Source organism: Rhincodon typus, chromosome 8 (assembly GCF_021869965.1).
Source record: "Rhincodon typus isolate 14 chromosome 8, sRhiTyp1.1, whole genome shotgun sequence".
In the NCBI taxonomy this organism is placed as follows: Eukaryota; Metazoa; Chordata; class Chondrichthyes; order Orectolobiformes; family Rhincodontidae; genus Rhincodon; species Rhincodon typus.
Genome location: NC_063339.1, coordinates 70,273,534 through 70,301,043, shown reverse-complemented (window position 1 = coordinate 70,301,043; position 27,510 = coordinate 70,273,534). Strand labels below are relative to the sequence as shown.

General features: G+C 39.0%; 1 protein-coding gene across 10 annotated transcripts in view; it reads right to left on the bottom strand.

The window, feature by feature from the left end:
• Positions 1-27,510, bottom strand: part of sipa1l1 (signal-induced proliferation-associated 1 like 1) — a 344,983-nt gene that overhangs the window by 187,505 nt on the left and 129,968 nt on the right. For 4 of the 10 annotated variants that reach the window (XM_048600181.1, XM_048600180.1, XM_048600188.1 and 1 more), the window contains exon 2: positions 8,485-8,552. The exons of the other annotated variants lie outside the window; for them this stretch is intronic. The gene's annotated coding sequence lies outside the window, so the exon portion shown is untranslated. The remainder of the gene's footprint in view (positions 1-8,484; positions 8,553-27,510) is intronic. 10 annotated transcript variants of the gene reach the window in all.

Genomic DNA, 27,510 nt, shown 5'->3' with positions numbered 1-27,510 from the left:
GTTAACGTTTCGGGTTCGGTTCTGAGGAAGGGTCACCAGACCCGAAACGTTAACTCTGTTTTCTCCTCCACAGATGCTGCCAGACCTGCTGAGCTTTTCCAGCAACTTTGTTTTTGTTGCAAATTCACAAAACTGTTTCTGCTGACTTGGTGCCAAATCAAGATAAATTGCCATGACAACTTTTGATTGCCACAAGTATAGTTGTCAAAGATGAGTTATTTCTATGCATAGTGGCAAGACAGGGTTTCATTCATTAATTGTATCTACACAGAATGAATTCCTCCAATCTGATTATAAAATAATCAGTTAATTGAAAAAGGATAGCAGGAAAGGACACAATACTCTAATTTGTGGAAGGGAAGTGTTCAGATTGATTCTTACTCCTTACTACCATTTACCTAGGTATTGGTCAGGCAAAGATGCACATCACACAAGGAGGATGGACGTCACTGGATTAGTAATCCAGAGGCCTGGGCTAATGCTCTGATGATCTAGGTTCAAACTGTACCAAGGCAGTAGGTGCAATTTAAATTTAATTGATTAATAAAATCTGGAACTATAAGTTGGTTTTGGTAATGGTGGCCAGAAAATTATCATTGTTGCAAAAATCCAGCTGGTTCACTGATGTTATTTGAATAGGAATTCTGCCATCCTTACTAGTCAGACCTACATGCAACTCCAAACCCGTCGCAATTAGCTAGCTTTTAACTGCCCTCAAAAAATCTCAAGCCACTCAGTTTAAAGGTGATTGAGTACAGGCAACAAATTTTGATCTTGACAGGGATACCCACATCACACAAAACAATAAATGTTCAAAAGTATAGTGGATGGTACAACCATTTACAGGTACACATCATAGATTCAAAAATATAACATTGTCATTGTGGTCAACAAGAATGGTCTTCACAAAGTATTAACTGGAAATACTCACCCACAAAGTCCAAAAATTAAGAATAACTGCTTAGAACTCAGAAAATTGAACCAAAGAAATACATCTGGTGAACTACTCCTTCCGCATCCATTTCACCACACTCTGTTTAGATACACAATCAGAATCTGCGACCAGTTGTCGCTGTTGAAATTAATTGTCAGATTATTTTGTTGTTGTTCTTTCAATTTGCAAAGAGGTATAGTTCAGCCATGATCCATTATTTCAGAAGTAATATACTCATTTGTTCACAATCAACAACAAATTAATTTGCCAGTAAAATCATCCTCTGTGAAATGCAATAACCTCAGTAAACCCTAGGATCAAAGCCATAAAATTTTAGATACAAGTCAAAGCCTGTCCACATGACATATTGGTGTGTCTTGGACAGCCTGGCAACATTATTTTACTCAACAACCCGAAGTATGTATCACACATACTTCTAAAGAGAAGCTAAAGAAGAGTGTGGCTAGGAATATAGATTGCACATTAAAAGTACACTTTGTTGGAGAATAGCACAAACAAGCTTAAATTACGAGTGGCTTCTCAACAGACTGGGTCTATTTTAACCCTTAACCTGTTACATTTAAGAGTCACTCCAAGTATTAGATAATCAATGGAGACAAATCAATCCTAACCTTCCAAGTTCAGATATTCAGTGCAACCCAAGAACAGGCAATCACCAATCAACACAAAACTAAAACTAAGAGGAGAAACGAACCACAGGAGAAACTCACCAAACGGATCCACCACAAAAACAAGGACAACAACAAACTGGACACATGGATAAGAAACCTAACTAACAGACAACTCACAGAAACTGAGAAAGATGTCCTATTATGTGGACTGAACTATAACCACAAAGATGCGACCAGAAGAGACTTCATGGCCGCTCTGGAGAATACATTAAAAGACAACAAATTCACGGATGAAACACAAAAAGCCATCCAATAAACTATAATCCCCAGGCTACACAGAAGGAACGAAGGAGGCAACCTGAACACAGCGGAGAGAAAAGCATTAGATAAACTCAGGAAAGACAAGAACATCATAATCCTACCAGCAAACAAAGGGCGCATGACCGTCATTATGACTAAACCAGACTACGTTAAGAAAGCACAGACACTGCTTGCAGATACAACCAGTTACCAACAGGTGGCAATAGACCCAACACCACAGCAAGGCAACAGGATCACCCATACACTGAAGCGACTAATGAATGCAGGGCAGCTAACCAAGACAGGTTCACGAGAATGAAACCAGAAGGCATAAACACCCGCCACTTCTATGGGCTGCCTAAAATACATAAACCAGACATCCCTCTCAGACCCATTGTCTCCCTTCTAGGCACACCTTCACACAAACTGACCAAGGACCTACAACAGAGATTGAAACACCTAGTAGACGGATCACCTCATTCTATCTACTCAACTCAAGATTTCCTCGATACCTTCAAGAATGACAAGATTATGGTATCCTTTGACGTCACAGCTTTATTCACATCAATTGACATCCCACTAGCCAAAGAAACAGTGGCCACGTTACTAGAGACAACAGCAACGCAGACCAGTAACTTTTATCAGCAAGGACAACATACTTAAATTACTAGGCCTCTGCCTCACCACACACTTTGATCTCTGTATATTTGACCATATGGGGTCACCCATCTCAGGACCCATCGCAGAAGCAAAGACTAGAACACACCACCCTCCCCCACATTCAACCTAAACTGTGGATCCAGTACGTAGACGACATGTTTGTCATTATTAAACGCAACAAATTAGAAGAGACTCACCACCTCATCAACAGCGTATTCGCAGGGATTAAATTCACAAGGGAAGAAAAAAACCAACAATCAACTTCCATTACTGGATGTTAAAGTAGAACAATTGACAAAAGGGAGTTCCAAACCTCAGTATACAGATCAAATCCTCAACTTCCACCGCAATGTCCACAAACAAAGCTGCATTAGGACATTATTTAAACGGGTCAGGACACATTGCAACACTCCAGGAAGAGGAAGAACACTTATACAAGATCCCCGCTTGAAATGGATATCCCCACAACTTCATCCACAGATGCCTACAAAACAGCCAACAACAGGAGGACACAGTATGACCTAACACATTGACCACACTGCCCTACATCAGGAACATGTCGGAACTGACAACTAGACTCCTAAGACCACAAGGAATCACGGTGGCCCACAAGCCTACAGCCACTTTACGACAAACAAACACTTAAGACCCCATTCCCACAACATGCAGAACGAAATGTGGTTTACAAAATACCATGCATGACTGCCACAAACATTACTGGACAGGCAGGAAGGAAACTAGCCACCAGAATATACAAACATCAGCTAGCAGCAAAATGGCACGATGAACTCTCCTTAATATCTGTACACTCAAACAATAAAGGCCATCAGTTTAACTGGGACAAAGTAACCATAGTAGCCTAAGCCAAACGTAGACATGCATGGGAATTCCAATCAATAAACATATAGAATTGGACCCCATATATAATCCCATACAGATCAAAACTGAAAATGACAGTACTCACCATAATGGACCGAACAGTATAAATTCCAAGTGGAGTAGAATAACATCGCTTCATCGGAGGCTCCACTGATGATGTCACCTAGCACGGTGACAAAACGTCTGAACAAAAACAAGCCAGTTCGGCGAACAAGTCAACAACCTCAACCACAACCCGAGCTGCAGATCTTTGCCAAAAAGAAATTCAGTGCAAATTTAACTAATTGAAATAAATTGATTTTCAAATGTATACAGGAAACACGGAGTCAGAACCATACAAATCCACAAGAATTAGCTTTTACAAAAACAAAGGACTCTTTGAATCTGATTCAAAGATGTGCTGAAGTTAGGGGTTCAGCTTCTCACACACAAGATGTCCTGCAGCCATCATCTGGGAAGTGTCAAACTATTTCAAATCAGTAATCGCTTCTTTTCTATGTCTGACTTTCACCACAATCTCCTGTTCAACAGTTCTTTCATAAAATACATCAGTTTATGGATGCATTAGCTTCAAAATAAGAAGTTAAATTGTGACTCACTTTATGAACTCTTTCCTGTGAGCATATTCTAAAGTTGGGCAACAGCAAGATAAAATTGCAATCATAACAATACATTACTTACAACTTGGTCACAATTTCAACACAGCAGGATTAGAATTTTATAGCTGGTTGGGGCTTGGTTCCACTTGGATTACAATTTGGGATTTCTCTTCGGGTAACTTCTGGTCTGTTTTGGAATTGGAAGACTTTCCTCTTCTTATGAGTGACTTAAGTTTCTTCAAATCCCCTTTATTCACATTAGACAAGCACCTTCTACATTGTACAGGTTATTCCATTTCTCTTCTCAGACTCTCACATGTGACTGATGCCACTGTTACATCATGATACATGACTAGCTCATTAACTTAACTATTAACTATAATTCCACCATAGCAGAAGCACACAGGGATAAACGTTACAATGTTCACTATGATGCAAGCACATTGATAGAGGCCTTGCAAACAAAACAAACTGATCCTTCATTACAAAAGTATTAGACACATACGGAATAATTTAAGCACTGTAGACATTCTTCTATCCTAAACAAATTCGGAGGGACAATATTTTGAGTTGTGTTGCTGGGTGTTCAAGTGAATCTCACATGAAAAAGGCACACAGTCGCCATTATGCTATGTGATATTCAGATTGGGAGGGCATAATGGAATTCACATGATGGACATGAATTTTTCAAAATAAATTAGCGTACTTTGTGAATGATCCCAACTATGTGCTATACCATTCACAGCAAAGTTATACTTCGCAGCATATCACAAGCCAGCAGCAAACTTCATACGCAATGTTATTGCTTCCTTTAACCTTCTTGCTTGTAGGGGGATGCATCTTATGGATTGGATGGTATTACAAGCCTACAAAACTAATGGGTACAGATAAACTATTCAAGTTTGAGTGATTTGTCTATACCATTTGAATTTGATGAAAATGTCCCACATTTTCTTTGCAAAAACAGATTCAAGTGCATATGATAGAGAGAACAGTGGCCACATGAGGGATGATCACAAAGCAGTACTATAATTACATTAGTGTCATCTTTCACAACGACCACACTACATTTACAATTGCAAGCTCCTGAGTGACACACTACTGTTGATTTTCAGAAAAAGATACTGCATTAGTGTGTGAATGTGTACGTATTGTGGATGTCCTATGTGCTACTTGTTCAACTTGTCCTCTAGATAGCGAACATCCAGGTATGATCAAATTTCTTGTATTCAGGTGCCATTTTCAACGAGGTTGAAATCAGAAACATTTTTAACCATTGCACGTAAATCTTATTTGGAAAGGAACGACATACTCCTAAAAGCTTCAAGAAATGCAAATTCTTATTTATCCTTTATCAAAGGGAGCCTATTAAGTCAAATTCTAATTCGAACAGGATGGTTAACATGCATGAAGGAGGTCACTAATGCAATTAAATAGTTATTTTATGGATAATTCCTTGTTGCTTCTCTCCAGCATAGCTAGTGCAACTGATAAGAATTTCCATAGTATTGTAAGACCATACGGGTTCATAGTATTTTAGGCTTGTTCTCAAGATCCATGGAATACAAGCTAAGAGATAATTATGAGCTTGACAAACTATAAATGAGACCTCAGTATGAAAATCAGGTTCCATGCAAGAGGAAATATATTTCAAATTTAGGCATCTTGGAGTTGAAAGCAATTGTTAGGATGTTGCCTAGTATCAGGAAATATAAAAAAAAATGGCAATTTGAATCTTTTATTGACCCATAGAACATACTGCTCTAATAATACGTTAGAACTATTCAAACAACTACATGGTTACGTCTCAGGAAAACAATAAATACCATCTCACTGGAGTTTTATAATACAGTACTGTCTTGTTTCCCGACATCATTGACAAATACATTACCTCGAAAAGATACCATTGAAAGAACAATGTTTTTTGTGTATCTCAATTTCTGCAAGATATTTTAGGTGTTTCATACACAGGCACTCAATAAATGGAGTACTTTAAAGCAGTTTGACAGTCTCATCAAGTTTGCTCTTTTCCTCAAGCTTGAACATTTTCATATTATTTTCCCAGGTTGTTTTGCTTTTTATATTTTCTTCCAATGCAGAGCTCAATAGCAGCTGCCACAAGAAATAAAAAAGTTAAGGAGGGTTGGAATAGGGAAGAAAATAAGTTTACATGACAGCTATTTGACTCCTAAAAACATCCCTGAAGTGTCTCTGTATTGTATCCATTGTGTGTCTGAGTGTGGGGATATTTGGAACTTTTTTTTTTTAAAGTGCTTAATTTAAGTTATATCTGTACAGCAGTGCAGCAACAGAGAATGGTTGGTTATTAGAAAGGAAAGAAGAGTTTTCACCAGGCAGGAGGGAGACACCATGTTTGGAGATAAATTCTGCCCCAATTGATAGCAGCTGTGTGTCAAGTTTTGCAATATTTTGTGGCAACGGTAGGGAATACTGGACAAGCAGCTGGTCTTATAGTTTAGTTTCCAGTCTCAATCACCTTCCCCAAACAACTTTCAGTGTTTTGTTTTGGTCAGTTTGGGTCCCTTTGTTATACGGAGTCTCTTTTATAAAAAAATTGCTACCCAAAATCAATATGCAAAGTTATATTGGCCTTTGACTTTTTTTGTCCAAAACATTTAAAATAAAAGCAATAAGGATTATGAGGCTTTAAGTTGAACAAAGATCATCTAAGAAAAAACTCCTGTGTATGCTTTGGGAAACTGCCCTGAAGAAATCATTCTCTCAAGCAGCTGAAATTTTGCAAAAAGAACATGGAACATCATTTGAAAATGTCTTTTTTTGTAAAAATAACACTTTGCAATTTCCCAATGTTTATTTTAGAAAATGTATTTGAGATTTTTTTCTCATATAAAACAGATTGCCATAAATAACAAAATCACATTCGAACTTCCAAATGACACAGCCTTGTGTTTCAGATAATATTGATAGATGTTCTCATCCAGAGATTACATTTTTACATAACTTTGGTAGCTGATAAAGTAGACACTTTGTATTGTGAAAGCTGCGAGGACAAAATTACTTGAGATCTTGGAAAATCATTAACACCATCAGAACAGGATGATTGACACTTTTCACCATCCAATTTAACTACTGCCAGTGTTAAAATTCTACTAAAAAGAAACATTGATATTGATACATATAAATATATATACATTCAAATTCAAATTCAAATTCAATTACACACACACACACGTTTTCCTGCAGTATTTGCCTATGCATGGTGATACTGTTCTCTGCTGAGGCAGATGACAGTGGGTACAAACACAGACCTCTGCTGACTCTCCAATGTAGTACAGAAGAAATGGTGCACTGGTAAAGGTGTTGTCTTTTGGATGATACAGAGTCCCAGTCTGTCCTCTCACAGGCCTATAAAATATTCCATGGCTCTGTTTAAGAGAAAATAATCAGGATGCCAATGACCTGGCCAAGAACATCTCTCAGCTAATATCACAGATTATTGGTCATTCTGACAATGCTGTTTGCACAACATTCCTGCGCACAAATTAGCTACTATAATCAACAATTTTGCAAGTGATTACACTTCTAAAACAGCACTTCGGAACGTTTGAGGGCATTAAAAGGTACCATATAAAAGAAACTCTTTTTTTAAGGTCATTTCATTAATTGAAAATCAGAGTTTAACTCTAAAGTCTAAAAAATGTTTTCAGTCTTCTGGTCAAGTAGAAAATAATTGACGAGCAAGAGGAGGGTTCAGCAGATTTCAATTGTAGTAAACAAAAATGGTTCAGTATTACTGAGGTGGAACAAGTAGCTAATATCTATTATACTGGTCTCCATCAGTTTTCAGTTGTTCAAACAGTTTATTACAAGCTGGAACACAATGATAAATCCATAGGAGAATCCTGTACATTAAAATCTTACCTCTGCATGCACTTCTTGCCAAGAGCACTTAGCTTCCTGTTGTCACAGTGTCAACCTTTTCCTCCATTATATATGGCCTAGGCCATCATTTACACATAGGTTTACTTTCGTAAACCTGTTAAGCTGTAAGGACGTAGTATGGCTATTATTGGACATCATTAACATCTTCAAACAGCAACTCTGGTGGGGGGGGGGGGGGAGGAACAGTCTTATGATGTCAACTTGTTTCACCTCGTAGGCTTCAAGCTTCTTTTTAAACCATTTTAGTTCTGTTATTTTCAACTTTTAATCTAATTTTTTCAGCTCGACAATTTTTGTCTGAATTTACTGCTGAAATCAACCTTCTTCTTTGTTGCTCATTTTTAAATTTAGCCTGTTGCTACACCATTTTCCCTCCATATTGACACAGTTAACGGCTCTTACAGAGTTGGGCATTTGAAGGAACTGCCAGAGATAATGTAATAACCTATCAAGACGAGCCTATCTAGATATAAATCAATTTATTTTACTGCTGTAATCACCCAAGCACTTGCCTTCTTAGGAGAACAGCTTAGCCCTATGAAGTGTACCCTCCTACCTGTATAGTTCTCCGTGTACAGCATCTGTTTTCATGGTCCACAGTTCTTCTGTCAATTACAATTTAACCTGGTAAAGGAAAATGTCAGTAAGATGTTGCATAACAAGGTAATCTACTTCCTCATGGTGGTTAAACATTTAGCTGGTATTCAAGTTTCAGACACTGCATTATAAAATTTTAGCCACAAAGCAGATGAAGAGTGTCTTCCCCTAATTGACCAGCTGTCCTGAATCATCACAGTAGCATCCACTCCAGCAGAACTAACCCAACTAATGAACTATATAGCCCTTACACCAAATGGCAACTTCCCCTCAGTTGAAAATCTTCAACATTATAGATAGATAGCCTCTTGAGCTGTTGAACATTGTTCAGCATGAAGACTAAACCATAACCCAGACCCACAAATATCAAATAAGTTACAATAAAAACAAGACACAGAGGAAATAGTCAGAAGACCTGGCAGCATCTATGAAAAATGGAGTTACTCTTTCAGGTTGATAATCTTCCATCACAGCAAACAAATTAATCGCTTCTCCTTGCATGTTAACAACTTGACAAAATATTTACCCCAAATCTTCAAACAATCAGAGCGTCGTTCCTCACCAAGGATCAAAACCTTCCCAAACCAACATTATTCTTTGGAGAAAGCAATTGACAGATTAATAGGGAATGAAGTAGAAAGAAGAAGTAGTAGTTGACATTGAATTACTTCAAGAAGCTATAGCAGGTCAAAAAAGGTTCCTGATGCAACACCATGCAACTTGCACTGACCTGAACATAGGTTTTGCTACACAGGAGTAGCATGCCTGTAACAGAAATCAATACTTTTCAGGTATTCAGATGACAGTTAGCTTTAAGCATAGAATAATATTCCATAGGGTTCTGTTCTTGATCTACTTCTCTGTACGGCATACGGCAGTCATTTCAACATAGAATGAATGTTGAAATAGAAAAGGGTTATGAGGAGCAATGGGGGGGCTGAGTGTACAGGTCCAACATGCATCCTTTTGGAGGGAAGTGTAGGAGCAACGGGTTCAGGACTGGATAGGGCAATTCAGGACTGGATTAGTAAGAGGAGTAGGACTTTCAGAAAGTCCAAAATAAGCAATAAAATTCTAGGGAAGTGCAATTAAGTAAGCAATTGGCAGAGCAAAAAAGGGACATTGAAAATGACTTGCAAACAGGATTAGGAAGAAACCGAAGATATTTTATAAATACATTAAAGGAAAGAGGTTAACCAGGGAAAGAGAAGGGCCCATTAGGGACCAAGGGGACAACCTGTGCATGAAACCACAGGATAGTGGAAGGGCGTTGAGTGAATAGTTCTCTTCAGTCTTCACTCTGGAAAAGGAGAACATAGGTACAGAATTCAGGAAAGGGGACTGTGATGAACTTGCATAGTTTGACATAGGAAATGGAGGGGTTGGGGTATTGGAGGCTCTGTCAGGCATATAAACAGGCAAATCCCCAGTGAAGCAGATAATTACTGGGGCTCTGATATAAGTTTTTTATTTCCTCTTTGGCCATAGGTGAAGTGCCAGAGTACTGGAGGATGGCAAATGCAGTTCCACATTTTATGAAAGATAGTAGAGATGAACCAGGAAATTACAGACAGGGAAGCTGTTGAAAAAATTTCTGAAGGAGTGAATTAATACCCAGTTGGAAAAGTAGGGGTTAATTAGAGATAGTCAGCATGGCTTTGTCAGAGAGAGGTCATGCCTAACAAGTGTGTTAGAATTTTTTGAAAAAGTGATCAAGTGTGTGGATGAGGGAAGTTCAGTTGATGTAGCATATATGGATTTTAGCAAAGCTTTTGACAAGGTCCCACATAGAAGACTGATTGAGAAGGTTAAAGCAAATGGAATTGAAGGAAACCTGGCGAGATGGATCAGAAACTGGCGTAGTAATAGGGCACAAAGGGTAATGCTAGAAGACTGTTTGAGTGCCTGCAGGCTGGTGTCCAGTGAAGTACCCACAAGGATCGATGAAAATGTGGAGGGAAGAGTGAAGCAGACAACATCAAGATTGGTAGAGCAGTTAATAGCAAAGAAAATGGTTGTAGGTTACAGGAAGATATAGATGGGTTGGTCAGATGGGCAAACTATTGGCAGATGGCATTTAACCTTATAAGTGCATCATCTCCCACTGTGGAAGAGGAAACAAGATGAGGGAGTATTTAACGAAAGGCAGGACACTGGGTAGCCAGAGGGACCTTGGGGTAATTATTCCACAGATTCCTGAAGTCAGCAAAGCAAGCGAATAGGATAATTAAGAAGGCAAATGGGACACTTGCTTTCTCCATTCATGGCATAGAGTATGACAGCAAGGAGGTAACAGTGAAGTCGTAGCGAGTGCTAGTCGGGCCTCAACTGGGATACTGTGTGCAATTCTGGTGACCTCACTATAGAAGGATGTGATAGTATTGGAGGGTTACGGAGCAGGTTCACCAGGATGTTGTCTGGGATAAAAAAATTAAGCTATAAGGAGAGACTAGATAGGCTTGGACTCTTTCTTTAGAGCAGAGAAGACTGAGGGAGGACATGATTGAGGCATACAAGATGGAGGGGTATGGACAGGGTGAATAGAGAGCAGACATTCCCCCTGGTTGAGAGGTCAATCATGAGAGGGCATTGTTTTAAGGTAAGAGACAAGAGATTCAGAGGGGATTTAGGAAAAATCTTTTCACTCAGCGGGTGGTGGGAATTTGGAATGTGCTGACCGAGACCAGAAACCTTACAACCTATAAAAATTTTCTGGATGACTTCTTCAAATATCATTAGATTCAAGGATATGGGACAAGTGCAGAAAATTTGAATTAGAGCACTTTTAGTGGTAGTTATGTGCAGAGTCAATTGGTGAAATGGCCTTTTCTACACTGGGTAAATCAATGAAGCCAAGAGTAGAGGAAATTTGATAAAATAATGCAATAAACAAAGCAGTAATTAATTCAATCTGAAATTTTATGCTTAGGTGAAAAGAATGCATATTTGCAAAGATAGGGAGGACAACTAGATAACATTAAGTGCAAAACTGTTGTTCCATCATGACAAGTAACAATGCAGCCAAAATTGCTGTATGTGCGCAATGCAATCAGTACAGTTGCAAATTATCACTTTTTCAAATTGGCTTTGCAGAATAGGGATGGAACAAATTGCTTCAGGCATTTTTACATATCGCAGCAAATATATGACTAGTAATTTGAAACTACATCTACAGCTCAAATCTTAACATTTGTTCTGTAAATGTGAAATAGAAACTTTTTTCATTTTTTGCTGAGATTCATTTAACTACTTTTCACCCTTACTAAATTCAGAATTTTACTCCCAAGGCTTAACAATTATTTCCATATCATCGATTCAAAATGAATACACTAAATTATTTGAAAATTGAACTTTTAACTTGGGAAAATTATAAAAATCAATGAGTGACTTTAAAATATAGTTGGACAAAAGAATTCATTTTCTGACAAAATAAGGGTTGATCAATGTGTTCCGAAATCAACCTTCAGTACTTTAAAACTTGCTGTTCATTCGCTACCTCAAAGAAGCCGAGCTCACTAATAACTGAAGTTAAGAAATTTAAGCCTTCGGTTGTAAACATTTAGCTCATATTTGTGAAGCAGAACACAGAAGTTAGCTCAAGTGACTAACAAATAACATTCATCCTCTAAACGTCCAGAGTCAAATTGGATCAGAGATAGTAGGAACTGCAGATGCTGGAGAATCCGAGACAACAAGGTGCAGGGCTGGATGAACACAGCAGGCCAAGCAGCATCATAGGAGCAGAGAGGCTGACGTTTCGGGCCTAGACCCTTCATCAGAAAAGGGGGAGGGGAAGGGGGTTTTGAAATAAATAGGGAGAGAGTGGGAGGCGGATAGAAGAGGGATAGAGGAGAGGATAGGTGGAGAGGAAACAAACAGGTCGAAGAGGCGGGGATGGAGCCAGTAAAGGCGAGTGTAGGTAGGGAGTTAGGAAGGGGATAGGTCAGTCCGGGGAGGACGGACAGGTCAAGGGGGCGGGATGAGGTTGGTCGGTAGGAGATGGAGGTGCGGCTTGAGGTGGGAGGAAGGGATAGGTGGGAGGAAGAACAGGTTAGGGAGGCACCTACGCTCGGTTCGCAACAAACAACTGCACCTCCCAGTCGCGAACCATTTCAACTCCCCCTCCCATTCCTCAGACGACATGTCCATCCTGGGCCTCCTGCAGTGCCACAACGATGCCACCCGAAGGTTGCAGGAACAGCAACTCATATTCCACTTGGGAACCCTGCAGCCCAATGGTATCAATGTGGATTTCACAAGTTTCAAAATCTCCCCTCCCCCTACCGCATCCCAAAACCAGTCCAGCTCGTCCCTGCCTCCCTAACCTGTTCTTCCTCCCACCTATCCCCTCCTCCCACCTCAAGCCGCACCTCCATCTCCTACCGACCAACCTCATCCCGCCCCCTTGACCTGTCCGTCCTCCCTGGACTGACCTATCCCCTTCCTAACTCCCTACCTACACTCACCTTTACTGGCTCCATCCCCGCCTCTTCGACCTGTTTGTTTCCTCTCCACCTATCCTCTCCTCTATCCATCTTCTATCCGCCTCCCACTCTCTCCCTATTTATTTCAAAATCCCCTTCCCCTCCCCCTTTTCTGATGAAGCGTCTAGGCCCAAAACGTCAGCCTCTCTGCTCCTATGATGCTGCTTGGCCTGCTGTGTTCATCCAGCCCTGCACCTTGTTGTCTCAGAGTCAAATTGGCTTCTTTTACAGGAAAATCTGCAATTACTACAAATAGATGTTGGATTAAAAACGTTTCCCTCAAATTACACACACGTGAATGAAAAGACAAAATTTCAGCCAATAAACTGCAAAGTGCCACTTTAGCTGTACTGGTCGAGCCTATCAAGTACCTTTTACTTAAGATAATGATGGTTTTGTTAGCTTTCACAGGCACAACTAAATTATAGATTTACTGAGAGATTTTAACTCACTGAAAACCCAGTTACATACAGAGTTAAAATCAGGTCCATCAGTCTCAGAGAGAGGAGGAAAGAATTAGAATTTATTTTTATATATCACTTTTCACTATTTCAAAGGGTTATCCAAAATAAAGTGCATTATTGTAATATAGGGAAACAACATTTAATTTGTACACAAAGCTCCAGAAAGAGAGAGACAAATGACCAGCGAATCTGTATAGGCACTATTATTCCAGAGATTAATATTGGCCAGACACTTCCTTCATCATATAATGCCCTGGATTCTCCTATCTACTTGAAACAGTTGTGAACAGCTTGTCATAAATTCAAGGAGGATCACAAGATTACATGGTGAAATTAGTAGCTAAAATGATCCAAAGAGGGCCTTCCATTCAATCATTGGTGATGCATTGGTGTCCATCTGGACAAGTCAATGAAGTTTTATTAACCTATAACAGATATTTACAAAACCCATTTGTAAAGTGGAAGACAAAATTTGGTTTGAAAAGAAACAAAGAAATCTCCAAAAAATCCAATAGCTAAAACAGAAGTTATATGTTGAACAAATGCTGATTAAAATTGGATTCCTGACGCATCATATAGGAATGCACTTGATAACACTGCTCAAACATTCAGTTAATTGACAGCATAGTCTCCCATCCCAGGTAGAGAGCCAATGAAGCCCATTTACACTTATGTTGGATTTGCCATTAGCTCAGTCCCAATTACCTATATATGTTTTAATTTTTATGTTGCAAATTTCACAGCCTTGTAGTTCTTTTGACCATGATATTGATACAATTGAGTTAGAAATAAAAAAGCGGACATAAAAACATTTACATAATTTTTAAAAACATGCCAGGATAATTTCTAAAGAACTTGCATTCAGTATCATTTAAAGTAAACTTATATGATCAAAATTGATGCAAGGAGTTAACTTAAAGCTCATTCACCAAATACTGATTCCCATTTTAGCAGCATCCACTTTTACCCCTATGAACATGGGTCTGCTCACTGAACATTTACATGCTTTTACTTCACACATCAATCGAAAATTTAGCAGCCAAAAATAAGAGACTGGATACTGAGATATTCAACTATCAGATATACTTACTGGATCTGCTAGGTAAATAGAACAGCCCTCAGCAGCTGCAGTTATCTTGTTAAAATGTAATTAAATGTAATTGTATGGGCACAATCCTCTGGAAAGTCCCCAAAAACTCAGGAAAATCAACATGTATTCAGTCACAACCGTTCTAACAATGTCCCAAATGTGGTTTTAATTCCCACATGTCACTGCAAATCCAATCCCAACTTTTTGTTTTTATTTGTTAACAGGATGTGGGAATTGTTGGCTAGCTCATCATTTATTATCTATCACTACTTGCCTTGAAGTTGTGGTGATGGTGAGCTGCAACTTCAAATCTTGGAAGCTTGGAATGTTAATGAAAGTTTGCAAGAAGCCACCTTGGTAAAAGGCCCAGTGCAGAAGATCCCTGGCTTTGAGCTTCTATGAAGCTCATGAACAACCGTAAACCACTTCCATACAGATTATCAAATAAAAGTAATGTAAAATAAAAAATGAAAGAACCGAAAATGCTGTAAATCAGAAACAAAAACAGGATGTTGAAAAAGCTCAGCAGGTCTGGCATATTCCGTAAATGTATTGCAGATGCTGAAAATGTTAAGTAAACCACAGAATGCTGGAGAAACTCAGCAGGTCTGGCAGCACCTACGGCAAGAGAAACACAGAGTTAATATTTCGAGTTGGAACAGACTCTTCAGAGGAGGTGTCATACCGGACTCGAAACATTAACGGTTTCTTTCTTCACAGATGCTGCCAGCCCTGTTGAGCTTCTCCTGCATGGTGTTTGTTCCGCACAAATCATGGTAGGTGTGCGAGACCATAATGAGAGACTTTTGTCACCTAGCGAACACCGTGGAACATATAACAATTCTAATCCTAATTCACAAATACAATAGAGGATTCAGAACAGCACACTCCTGATGCCATTATGTGACTTAACTATCTAAATGTAAAATTATAGCTAATCTTTTACATCAACTCAGCAAACTTTAGCAGAAAAAGCTTTCAGCAGTTTGAACAGTGTGGAGCACGAAGTATTGTATCTGTAAAGCAGACTAAATATTGGCCCTTGAAAAGACTCAATTATACATTAACTAGCTGCATCTCACCTTTGAACTTACAAATTGCTGAGAAATGCAGTAACACCCATGAATTATTATTTTGTTCCACTTGTGGGCATTACAAATGACCCACTTCTGATAACCATATCCCCAATTCACTACAATGTTCATAGATTCTTCTACTAGAATATTCCGTAAATACACTCTAGTCGTAGGATAAAAGGTCAAAAGATGCCAGGCTTCTATTCCAACAAGTTAAATTGAACCACAGAAGCACATGGATTTACCATCAATCACCTTCTTTATTCATTCATGAGATGTGAGCATTGCCAGCAAGCTTTGATGTGAATCCTCAATTACCTTTGAACTGACAACCAATGGTTATCACGCAATAAAATACATCTTGTTTAATATACAGCCTCTTCTCATTAAGACTAAGTTGATGGCAGCAAACTATTCCAACCACATGCTGCAAGTGGTTGGCATCCTAAAACCAAATATGATATGGTAATCAGCAGTGACTATTTCAGATTAATACCACAAGGTAACAATGAGAATTCCAGTGGATCTGACAGTACAATACTCCAGTTGACTCATGCTCAATGCTGGACTTTTACGACTTTAAAAATACTACTTATACAACTAGTCAGTCAATACCTGCAGCAGCTAACAGTAAAGTGGTTGAACAGTGAAACTGGCAGAGAAACATATGAATGAAAAGAATAGCAAAAAAGAGAAATAGCACTTAATGGTAATAACTTTTTCTGGTAAGAAGCCCAGAAGCAAGTGTAACCTAGAAGCTCGTCACACTTGGCAGTTACAAATTAAATCAGGAAGCAAAAGTCTGTGAGAACAGTGCGAATTAGAGGTTCAGCTATGAAACGATCAAGCACAGCAGCTGTAAGTATAGTTTAAAACACCTATTGGGTTAGTGCAAAACTTTAATGGTGCAACAAAAAGGCTGAGAGGTCTATAAGCTTTTTTGCAAAGCAAGTGTATTTACAGCTCAGAATGAGCATTGCTGCCATACTGAGCAGAGAGCACAAAATGTGACTGCAGTCGAGAAGTCAAGGACGATAGAAGGTAAAAATATAAACGAAGGTGGCAGGTCCATTAACATCAGTGGGACAAGGGGGCAATTTAAAAGAGTGATAAGAGCAGCAGATTCATATTAAACTAAATTTCAGGCAGGAAGAATTTACAAAGCCACAGGCACCAGGCTTTATTTGAGAAAGTTGTGAAAAAGGACAGACATTGATATTTCGGCCACAAAAAGGTGGGAATCCATCCATTCACCACAAAGGTGGTAGAGAACATTAGATTTGAATGCAAAAATAAGTGAAAACTCTCAGTAAGTCTCTTTATTCCAGATTTTTATTGAATTCAAATCCATAGCATGATTCAAACCCAGTCCCCAGAACATTACTTGGGTCTCTGGATTTAATAGTCTGGTGACAATACCACTAGTCCAACAGGTCCCCATGCAAACTGTCCAGTGTGCTTGCTTCATAAATTCTGGCGAACATAGACGTTAAGAGACCAAACCAGAAGTTGCAGCCCTTAAGCTTGCCCGTAAAGATATGGCCGAGAGGCTTACAGAGAACATTAGAACAGGAGAAGGCCATTCAGTCCCTCAAGCCTGTTCCACCATTCAATGAGATCATGGCTGATCTGTGGCCCAACTTAATATATTGCCTTTGGCCCATGCTCCTTAATACCTTTGCTTAACAAAAGTTTATCCATTATTGGTCATGCATGTGATGGTATATTCTCCAATTCCAATAAAAACACTCTTCATTTCTTCAAAGTCTTTCTCTAAAACTACCTCTTTGATCACAGCTTCAGTCACCTGTCCTCACTATTTTACAGATCGCAAACAGGCGCTGGTGATGTAGCATTTGAAGGAATTTGAGAGAGATTGATGAAGCACTAAATATTCCTAAGTACAACAATCACTGTCCACCTCAACTACTGCAATTGTACTACAATTCCTTTGTAAGAAATATCACTGAAAACAGATGCATTGTGGCATTTCTCAGTTGGCAAAAAAATTTGTTAAAGAGGAGCTTGAAAATAGCACACCGTCACAAATCAGAGACGAGAAGTGTAAAAGATAATACCTTCAATAGGTGCTTGGAACTTCAGAATATTTTATACTTCCTTTTAACTTTTGTCCATCAAGCACCAATAAAGAAAAAAACCTTTTCAATTAATGAAATAACGTTAGAGTTGTCTAGCACCCTAATGTTTTAAAATTTCCTAAGTCACATCATTGCGGAGGTAAAGAGCAAAATTAGATTCTGTGCCATGCAAGGCTATTAAGAGCAAAAAGGCCAAAGGCTTGGTTAAAGAACTAGATATTAAGATGCATCTTAAAGGGAGTATTAGAGAAGGAATTCCAGAGCTTAGGACCTTGGCAACTGAAAGCATGACCTCCAACTGAGCTACTAAAATTAGCCTGCATAAGAAACCGAAATTAGAGAGCATTAATGTCTAAAAGGACTGTTTGGCCAGACGAGATTACAGAAGAGACATCCAAGGCCAAGGAGAGATTTGAAAAGAATTGAGAATTTTATAATGAACACACTGCTTGACAGGAATCCAATACAGGGCAGCGGGTCTAAGGGTGATAGGTGAATAAAACTTGTTGCGAGTAGGGACAAGAACCACAGTTCTGGAGGACCTAGCCTGGGAAACTAGCTTGGTGCAGGTTTGAATCACCGAAATGAGAAAGGCATGAATTAGGATTTCAGCAGACGTTGCACGGAGGCTGGGTTGAAGTTACAGAGTTAAAAATAATAGTCAGCGTGATGCCACAAATCTGTACTTGGATCCTAACTTAAAAGGAGAAACAGGACACCACTGTAATAAACACTCTGGTTCAGTTATAAAACAGTTGCCCTAGGGATGGATGAAATGAGTAGGTCAAGAATGGAGTTGAAATGGGGATTGAAGACAATGGTCCTCCACCGTTTAACTTGGGGATACCTCTGTACATCAAGTATTGCACATTGGATAACTCAGAAGTGGAGTAGTCAAGAGAGCTGGTGGTGAGGTAGAGTTTAATGCTTTCAGTGTGCATGTGATTATTAATGTTGCACTTTCAAATGGCACTGACAGCCAACAAGTAAGTGGAAAATAAGAAGAGATCAAAGATAGATATTTAAGGGACAATGAGGAGCCAAAACGAAGCCATTGCAAGTGATTCTCTGGCTACGATTAGATAAATATAATACCAGAAAAGTGCAATCCCATATTGCTGGATACGAGTGGAGGCACTTGAAGAAGCAGGAGAATTGTATTGTCACAACGTGACAACGGCTGACAAGTCATGCCAGCCAAGGAGGGATAGTCTACTTTTATGTTAGTCATCCAGGATGTTATTTGAGACTTTGATAAGAGCCCTTTTACACCATGATAGGCCACAAACCCGATTAGAGACACATTCAGAGTGTTCCGGGAAATATTATGACCAGTTTGGGAGCACATTTTTTGTACTGAGGCATTTTTGATCTTTGAGTTTAAATCATAGTACATACCAAACTCTGTAACTGGAAAGAAGAACTGAATTAAATCAAGATAGCTCAACATTTCAAGTGGGCTCTGCATGACTAAAAATCAGATTGCAGAAGGAAAGCTGATCAGTCTAATCAATTCATTAGAACATTAGAATCTATTAGCTAAACTTGGCTGTTTCCAAGTTTCAACACTTTAAAGAAACTGTTTAAACGTCGGCACTCTCTCCATTATAATACAGAGCATCCAATTAGAATGGCTGACCTCAGATTATTTGAACAATTAATATTCCCAGACAAATTCCTGAAGGTGTTTATACTCTAGGCTGATATCACCATATAGTCATTTCAGCTGCACACTTCTTTTTAATTCATAGTATGTGGTCTTCGCTGGGTGAGCCAGCATATACTGTCCATTCATAATCGCCTTTTAGCTGAGTGCTTGATGGGTCAGAGGGCAATTAAGAGTCAACTACATACATACTAATATACAAAGTAAGAGCAGGATAAAGGAGGACATTTGGCCCCTCGAATTTACTCCACCAAATCAATTTGATCATGGCTGACCTTGATTGTGGCCTCAACTCCACACCCTTCATAGCTTTGGCTCCTTTGTTAGTCAAGAATTTATTTACCTCTGCCTTATAACTATTCAATGACACTGCCTCCACTACACTCTGGGGAATACTCCCAAGATTTAGTGCCTTCTGAGACACCTCTTATTTTCAAGCTGAGTCCCATGGTTCTGGGCTGTCTCACACAAAGGAAAACAACCTTTCAGAATTTCCAATAGTGCACTAATTAGCAAACTTTTCATTCAGTTGACAAACCTGTGGAAACGTTAATCCTTACCAACCTAGCAGATAGCAAAGACTGCAGATGCTGGAAGTCAGAGTTGATAAAATGTGAAGCTGGAGGAGCACAGCAGGTCAGACAGCATCAGAAGGAATTTGAAACAACATCTAGGGACCTTGCTGTCTACCATAATGAAGAGTCACTAGCGATAACGGGCTTGTATGACAGATTTACTTGGAGGGCAAGAAAGCTGATTGCCTGCAGGGTCTTTTCATACACTAAATAATCTCACCAGCTGTCAGAGGCTAGCGAGTAGCATTCTTTACATGAATTAAAATAAAGTTTTGTCTTGCCAATATGCAAGTTGACTCTTCCACCTCCTAACAAAAACTGGAAAAGATAAATCATGCCTCTGTTGTAAAAACAATGTTTGACACAGGCTTCCTACATAAATATCCTTTGCTGGCAACTCACATTATCAGCTTTATAAGTTTCAAAATCTTGAATGTTTCTTCCTCCTCTAAGAAGCTTATTTCTCTTTATGAAACACATATAAGATGATACAAGTCATTTTGTGATGATGAACCAAAATTTGTCTTTTTGCTTTCTTAGGTGCTTCCACTTTTCATTTCCCTCCATCATGGAAACTAGTAGTAGCTTTTGTTTGCTGTAGGAAAACAGGAGGGGAGGAATGTGACGTAGAGAAAAATTATGCCCACATGTTGTCACCCTGTAAACTGCATATACACAGAAATAGATTTCCCTGGACTATTCAGAGGAATTGATTACCTCTTTTGAGGAAAAGATTATTCAAGAAAACTGTGACAGCATTGAACTGCAAGTTGTAAGGATATCTGTAACTAAGTTGAGCATAGCATTTTTACTGCTGCTACAAAGTGACTCAGATTTTTATATTTTCTTCTATGCTAGGTATCTTTCACCTATTTAAAAAAGGTCCATACAGTATGCAGCTACTTATCTTTAGTGTCAAAAGTTATTTAAAGCAGAGAAGGAGGCCATTTGATCTATGAAGAACATGCCAAAACCCTACAAAGCAATCCAGTCCATCCCACTCTCCCACTTTAGCCCTGTGGTTCACAGCTCCACAGTAGAGGTGTCAATTAGCTCAATTGGCTGGACAGCCCATTTGCAATGCAGACTGATGCCAACAGTATATGTTCAATTCCTGCACCAGCTGACTTTACCATAAAGGACGCTCCTCAACCTCTCCCCTCAACTGAGGCATGGTGACCCTCAGGTTAAACCATCACCAGTTTCTCTGTCTAATGAAAGAGCAGCCCTGCAATCTGGTCAGGCTATGGTGACTTATCCCTTTATAGTTATAGTTCTCTATAACTTGCATCTAATGCTAATGAAAACAGATCTTTAGCAGCACTGACCATTGTGCAATTTGAAAATAACACTGCACGTTACAAGTATAACTGCTGCGCCCTATTTTAGCGTGGTCGAACCAGGAATACAGGCCCAGGTCTTGTGCTGTGAACATGAATTGATAGCAATAAGCTGTTGTACTCAGACTCCAGAACAATAAAAGCTTTTGCTGCTTTTCTGATAAAATGCCTGTGAAAAGCCAGCTCAAGAGTCCCTCAGAAAATATCATATACCAAGTTTTATATAAAAGCGTCAACTACTATTACATAATGAGGGATTCAGTAGGAACACTTCCTACAAGATGTCGATTTTGAAAGCCTGGACTACCAGAAAATAAACTGCCCTTCTGCAGGTATGAAAATGCTGTTCTCAATTTTTATTGTGGCCCCAGGTCTGTCTTTCTGTATATTTTAAGAGTTCAGTTTTGTAAACCTTTTAATTCCTTTCCAGGTGGTCATTTAGCTGAAGTCACATGTTTTCTTGGAACTCCTGTTTGAATTCAACTGGTCAAAAATGTCTTTTTACAAAAAAAAAAGCATCTTCATGAAACTAAAACCAAAGACACATTTACCTCGACTTTGAAATCCAATTCCCAAATGTTGATATATTATAAATCTTCACCACAGTGAAATCTTAATTCAGATGATCATTCACTGCAAGTCTTTTATTATGGGCCTTGTGTCAAAGAGTCTCAAAAGCCGTTATCTACGCTCCTTATTTTTACCATGTTTTCTTCCTTCTGGGCCTTACTGTGTTATTAAATATGAATCCAGAGAAATCTGCATTCTATTCTCAGGCAACATACTGTTACTTGAACTTTCAGGCAAGAAATGAAGTAGGAAACACGTGCAAATTTTTGCCTTTCCAAACCAAAAGTGCAGATAAATGGATTGGGCAAAAAAAAACTTGCACTTATATAAAAAACGAAAGGACTGCAGATGCTGTAAATCAGGAACAAAAACAGAAGTTGCTGGAAAAGCTCAGCAGGTCTGGTAGCATCTGTGCAGGAAAAAAAAAAAAATCGCAGTTAACGTTTCAGGTCTGGTGACCCTTCCAAAAATGTTAATTCCGATTTTTTCCTGCACAGATGCTACCAGACCTGCTCAGCTTTTCCAGCAACTTCCGTTTTTGTTGCATTTATATAGCTCCTGGCAGTCATTTTCCACAGTAAGGTCTCACAAACAGCAATGAAGTGATGATCAGATAATCTGTTTTTGGTGACACTGATTGATGGAGGGCACTTGCATTCTCAAGTATGGAGGTCACAAAAGCGCACAAGTGTTACAAGATTTGAACTGCAAATGAACTGAAGCAGGAGCAGAGCCAGATAACATTACAGAGATGGAAGTAGACAGTCTTTGGAGTTAGACGGTCAGCTCAGGGTCAGAAAAAAACTGGCAAGGTTACAAACTATTTCATTCCAGCTGGCCAGGCCATGGAGCAGACCAGAGAATTGGTGGCTACAGTACACAATTTTTGGCAGGGGCCAAGGGCAATGGCTTTAACCTTCTACAGTATACCACATTTTTCAAAGAAGCAAATTACTCTTATTAAATCCATTTAACAATAATATTATTTAGTTCAATTAGTGAAGAATAATATATTTGTACCATTTCTGGCCCAGATTTGCTATTTTGTTTAAGCTTAAAACTATGCAAACCTCACGGAAGAGGCTAAAAAGAACTGCCATCTATCTAAAAAGTATAATCCAAAAAATTGACATCATTTCTACGGTTCAATTAAATTAGTCAAAATTCTAACAATAGATCAAACATAATGCTAGTTCAATGCTGGAATAACAGACTTTTCTCTCAAAATTAAACTTTGCTTTAGTTTTCATGAGGATCAAACTGATCTCCACATTTATTTTGTCTTTAATTATGAAAGTCAGTTAAGGGGGAGGAAAATATCATTTCTTAGCAACAGAATTTCTATCTCCGGCAACAAAAACAGATTTCCCACATCAACAAGTTCAACTTTCGCTATCTCTCCATCAACAGCATTTCTGTTGGGAACAAGTCACAGAGCCAAGTTTTTTCTTCTTGCTCATGTTGACAGATTGCTTTCAACAGGAGAAAGAAGCTGGAAAACTCAACAGAAAATTTCAAACCTGGTGAGAGGCTAGAAATGATCTGTGCAGTTACCTGGACAGCAGCAGTGAACGACAGCAATTTTCTGGACCACATTATGAGGCAGTAACTACTGACGTTACAAAAAAGAACTACTACAGAATCATCCACCACCTAGAATGAAAACTCTAAAATAAGCCAAAATAATTTATTCTTGAATTTTTGCCCATAAATTGTTTTTACAGTCTTACTTCAAAATTATAGACTCGGTCTTTAGGATTTAAAGATTTCCTGAAAGTGGGAACTGAAACTTAAGATGGAAAATAGGAATCACTACAATCCCACCAGAATAACTATAAAATAAATTTCTTAGCAGAAAATTTTTCACTGCCACTCACATATAGAAACAGGGACTCTGCAGATGACAACTAACCTACGAGATAATCCAAATGTATATTTGGGAATGGGGGCATCAGGGGAAGAAGATGAGGATGAGGAGGAGATAGAAAGAGGACAGATAGGACATGGGGAGACTGCACCCCCCCACCCCATGAGTGCAATTCAGTGGAATAGATGGAATAGACAAAATTTGTAGAAACATTATGCTATAAAACAAGAGCTCAGGTAATCCATAAAACATAAGGTTTAACAATAAATTTGGATCAACATCATTTAATCAGAATATTCAAATCACCAGATGAACTGCATCCACCAGCCACAATAGTGGAAAACATTGGAATGGACAGAACAACATTTCAGCAAAACTGACTTATTTTGTTCAAATCATATGGAACACATAGGAATGCGAGAGCATCTACTGGGTGGACAGGACCACTCAAGATCCTTGAATTGGAATTTGTCTGACTTTAAGCATTAACACAATTTAAAGTGAACAACTAACTAGTTGCTGCTTTGACAAGAATACGCAGACAGAACCCTCTTATCTTCTTTCACCTGTTATGCAACAGAATGTTAGAATATGTCGTTAAAACAGAATAATGAGTTTGTCCTGAGGCTTTATAATACAAAGACCAAAATAATTTTGGATTTGGAGTGTGTTATATTAAAAAAAGAGAGAGGAACTGCAGAACTCCTCAGATCTAGATGTCCTGGTACAAGAAAAAAAATTAGTACGTACAGAAAGATATCAGCTTAGAACTGAAGATGTGTCTTTCGGGGTAGATGTGTCTTCAGATGACTGAGAAGCTCAACTTTGGATCCACAAGTTTTTCTACAGTGGGGCAAATTGTTGTTTGGGGAAATGAAATTCTCAGCCCCACATTGGCTTCTTTCTTCTTCCTCTGCTGCCACCAATCCACCTCATTGTCACACTGCTGAGCCTCAGTGACTTATGCTTTGCTGGATCAGGAGGTGTCATGCCAAGTGATCAGCAGCTTTCTGCTCCCTGCTCCCAGGCAATGGCATCAATGATACAAGCTTGAAGACAACATAAAGCATATCCTTACATTTTATCCTTTGGGCAGCCTTTGAACATATTGGCCAATAAGAGCTGTGGGAAAAGAACCTGCTGACGGCGACAGTTTTCAGGCAGCTGGATACAATGGCCCTTCTATTGGATTTGGCTCTTCAGGAGTGGGGTTTCAACACTAGCAGGTGCAGCTTCATGGAAGAAAATCATCCCCTGTGATTCAACGATTCTGCTAGTGAGAGCTCTCAAACATTCACCAATCTTACCAATCTTTCAATACCTCTTACAAAATGCTTGGCCTGTCCTTAAAAATTATTGAGATGAAGTTTGCCACCAGCCTTCCCATCATGCCATCTAGGTAGATGTGTCGCATTTGGAGTACATCCAACATTTCTCAATATCTCAGCATCTGCCTTTCCCAAAGGAGCACCAACAATGAAGAATTCCAGCAAAGAGTCAACTGTATCAAGCTGTAACATGTTGAGAGAACAGGGAGCACTGGAATTCAATTAAAGTCCTATTTATAAGGCTATTGTGTTGACCATCCTCCTCAACTGCAGCAAAGCCTGACACAGGAAGTGACAGGACAGCAAATACAATGTGTGGTTTATTGCTGGAAGGGGAAGAGCAAAGTAGGGAAATGTTGCCGTGTGAGTGTGTGTGTAACCTCCACAGTCTACAGTTCATGGACATTTATTGACAAAAGTACCTTAAGACATAGAAGTAGGCCATTTGGCCCATCATGGTTGCACCATCTTTCATTGAGATCATAGCTGATCCGAAAGTCCTCAACTTTACTTGCTTACCTTATCCCCATAACCACTAATTCCTTTAAATGATTGAAATTCAGTCCATCGTGGCCTTAAACATACTAAAACACCCAGCCTCAACAGCCCTCTGTGGCCCCCTTCTGCAAGTTCACTGCCCTCAGAAAAAGTTCCTCCTCTGTGGCTTAAATGGATAACTCGTTACTCTAAGATTATGCCCTCTGGCCCTAGGCTCTTCCATAAGTAGAAACAAAATAGTTACCTCTACACTTTCAAGCACCCTAAGAATCTTACATGCTTCACTAAATTCTGAAATCCAATGAGTACAAGCCCCACCTTTTTAATCTCTCCCCTCATAAGAAAATTCCTCCACAGTGAAAATTACTGATGAATATACTCTGGGCTGCCTCCAATGCCAGCATATCTTTCCTTTGATAAGGGGACCAAAATCGTTCACAGGTGTGGTCTGACTGTGTCTTGTATAGCTTTTGCGAGACTATTATTTTTACACTCCATCCCCTGAGATAAAGGCAAACAGTCCATTTGCCTTCCCTTTTACCCACTGAATTTGAAAGCTACCTATTTGTGATTCATGCACAAGGACACACAGACCACTCTTCACTGCAGTTTTCTGCAGTCTCTTTCCATTTAAATAATATTCAGCTCTTCCACACTTCCTGTAAAAAGTGCATAGCCTCACATTTTCCAATATTGTATTCCATCTGTCAAGTTTTGCCCACTCACTTAATCCATCTACATTCCTTTGTAGGCATTATGTCATTCTCACCACTTGTCCTTCCCACCTATTTTTGTGTCATGCACAAACATGGTGATAGCACATTCACTTCCTCATCTAAATTCCATTGGCTCCAGGTAGCCATCTTGGAAATGCTCCCTTATCCCAACTCTGGCTAGCTAATAGAAGACAATCTTCTATTCATGCTAATATACTACCCCAACATCATTGGTTCTTAAGTTTTCAATTTATTTTGTTATTGTGTTCTGAAGACAGGTCACCGGACTCCAAACGTTCGCTGTTTTTTTGCCATGCTGCCAAGACTGCTGAGTTTTTCCAGCAATTTCTACATTTGTTTCAGATTTCCAGCATCCACAGTTTTTTTTTTATTATTCAGTGCTTCAGTTTACAGGGAAATTAAGTTAAGTTTAGTATTTATACAGCATATGCTATAATAATCAGTTCCATCACCCTGTACCATCTCCAATTTACAAACCACTTTAAGCTTTAATATTCAAAAATAGAGATTGCTGGAAAAGCTCAGCAGGGATGGCAGTATCTGTGGAGAGAAATCAAAGAGTTAATGTTTTGGTTCAAGTGAAGATTACCCAATTTAAGATTTTCTACCAGGTTACCCGGAAACTTCACAAATATGCATGCACAAGCTAACAAGGTCTCATTTAATTACAGGAAACGAGCTCTTTTCTGTCCTGCATCGAGGGGTCCCACAGTGCTTAAACAAAAGTAGCCCAACTGGGTCCACCTGGAGGTTTGAGTTTCTAAGACTTTACGCTTTTTTCTCCCCCCACTCAGTCCTGCCAAGAAGAGCCCTATTTCTATATATCCCAAACAGAGTCAGCTAATTTGAAAACATTCCATTACCTCAACTACTTGTGCACTGGTAGATTTTGACAAGCAGCTGTTTAAACACACAGGAAACAAAAACTCAAAATCTCAACAATTACTTGGAGGCTATCCAATCAAAATGTCTTGTTTTTCACAGCTGAGCTACAGATTACACAAACCTATCAAATTGAATTCAACTGGCTTTTTAGGCAATCACTACATAGATCTTAATTTGTTAAATTGTAAATTATTCAAATAAATAATAAATGCAAATATGCAAATAATTTATTTCCTTTGTTCTCTTTTCTAAATGTGTACCTACATTGAAGGATAGTTAAAACTACTCCAAATCACCGTTTGAGGA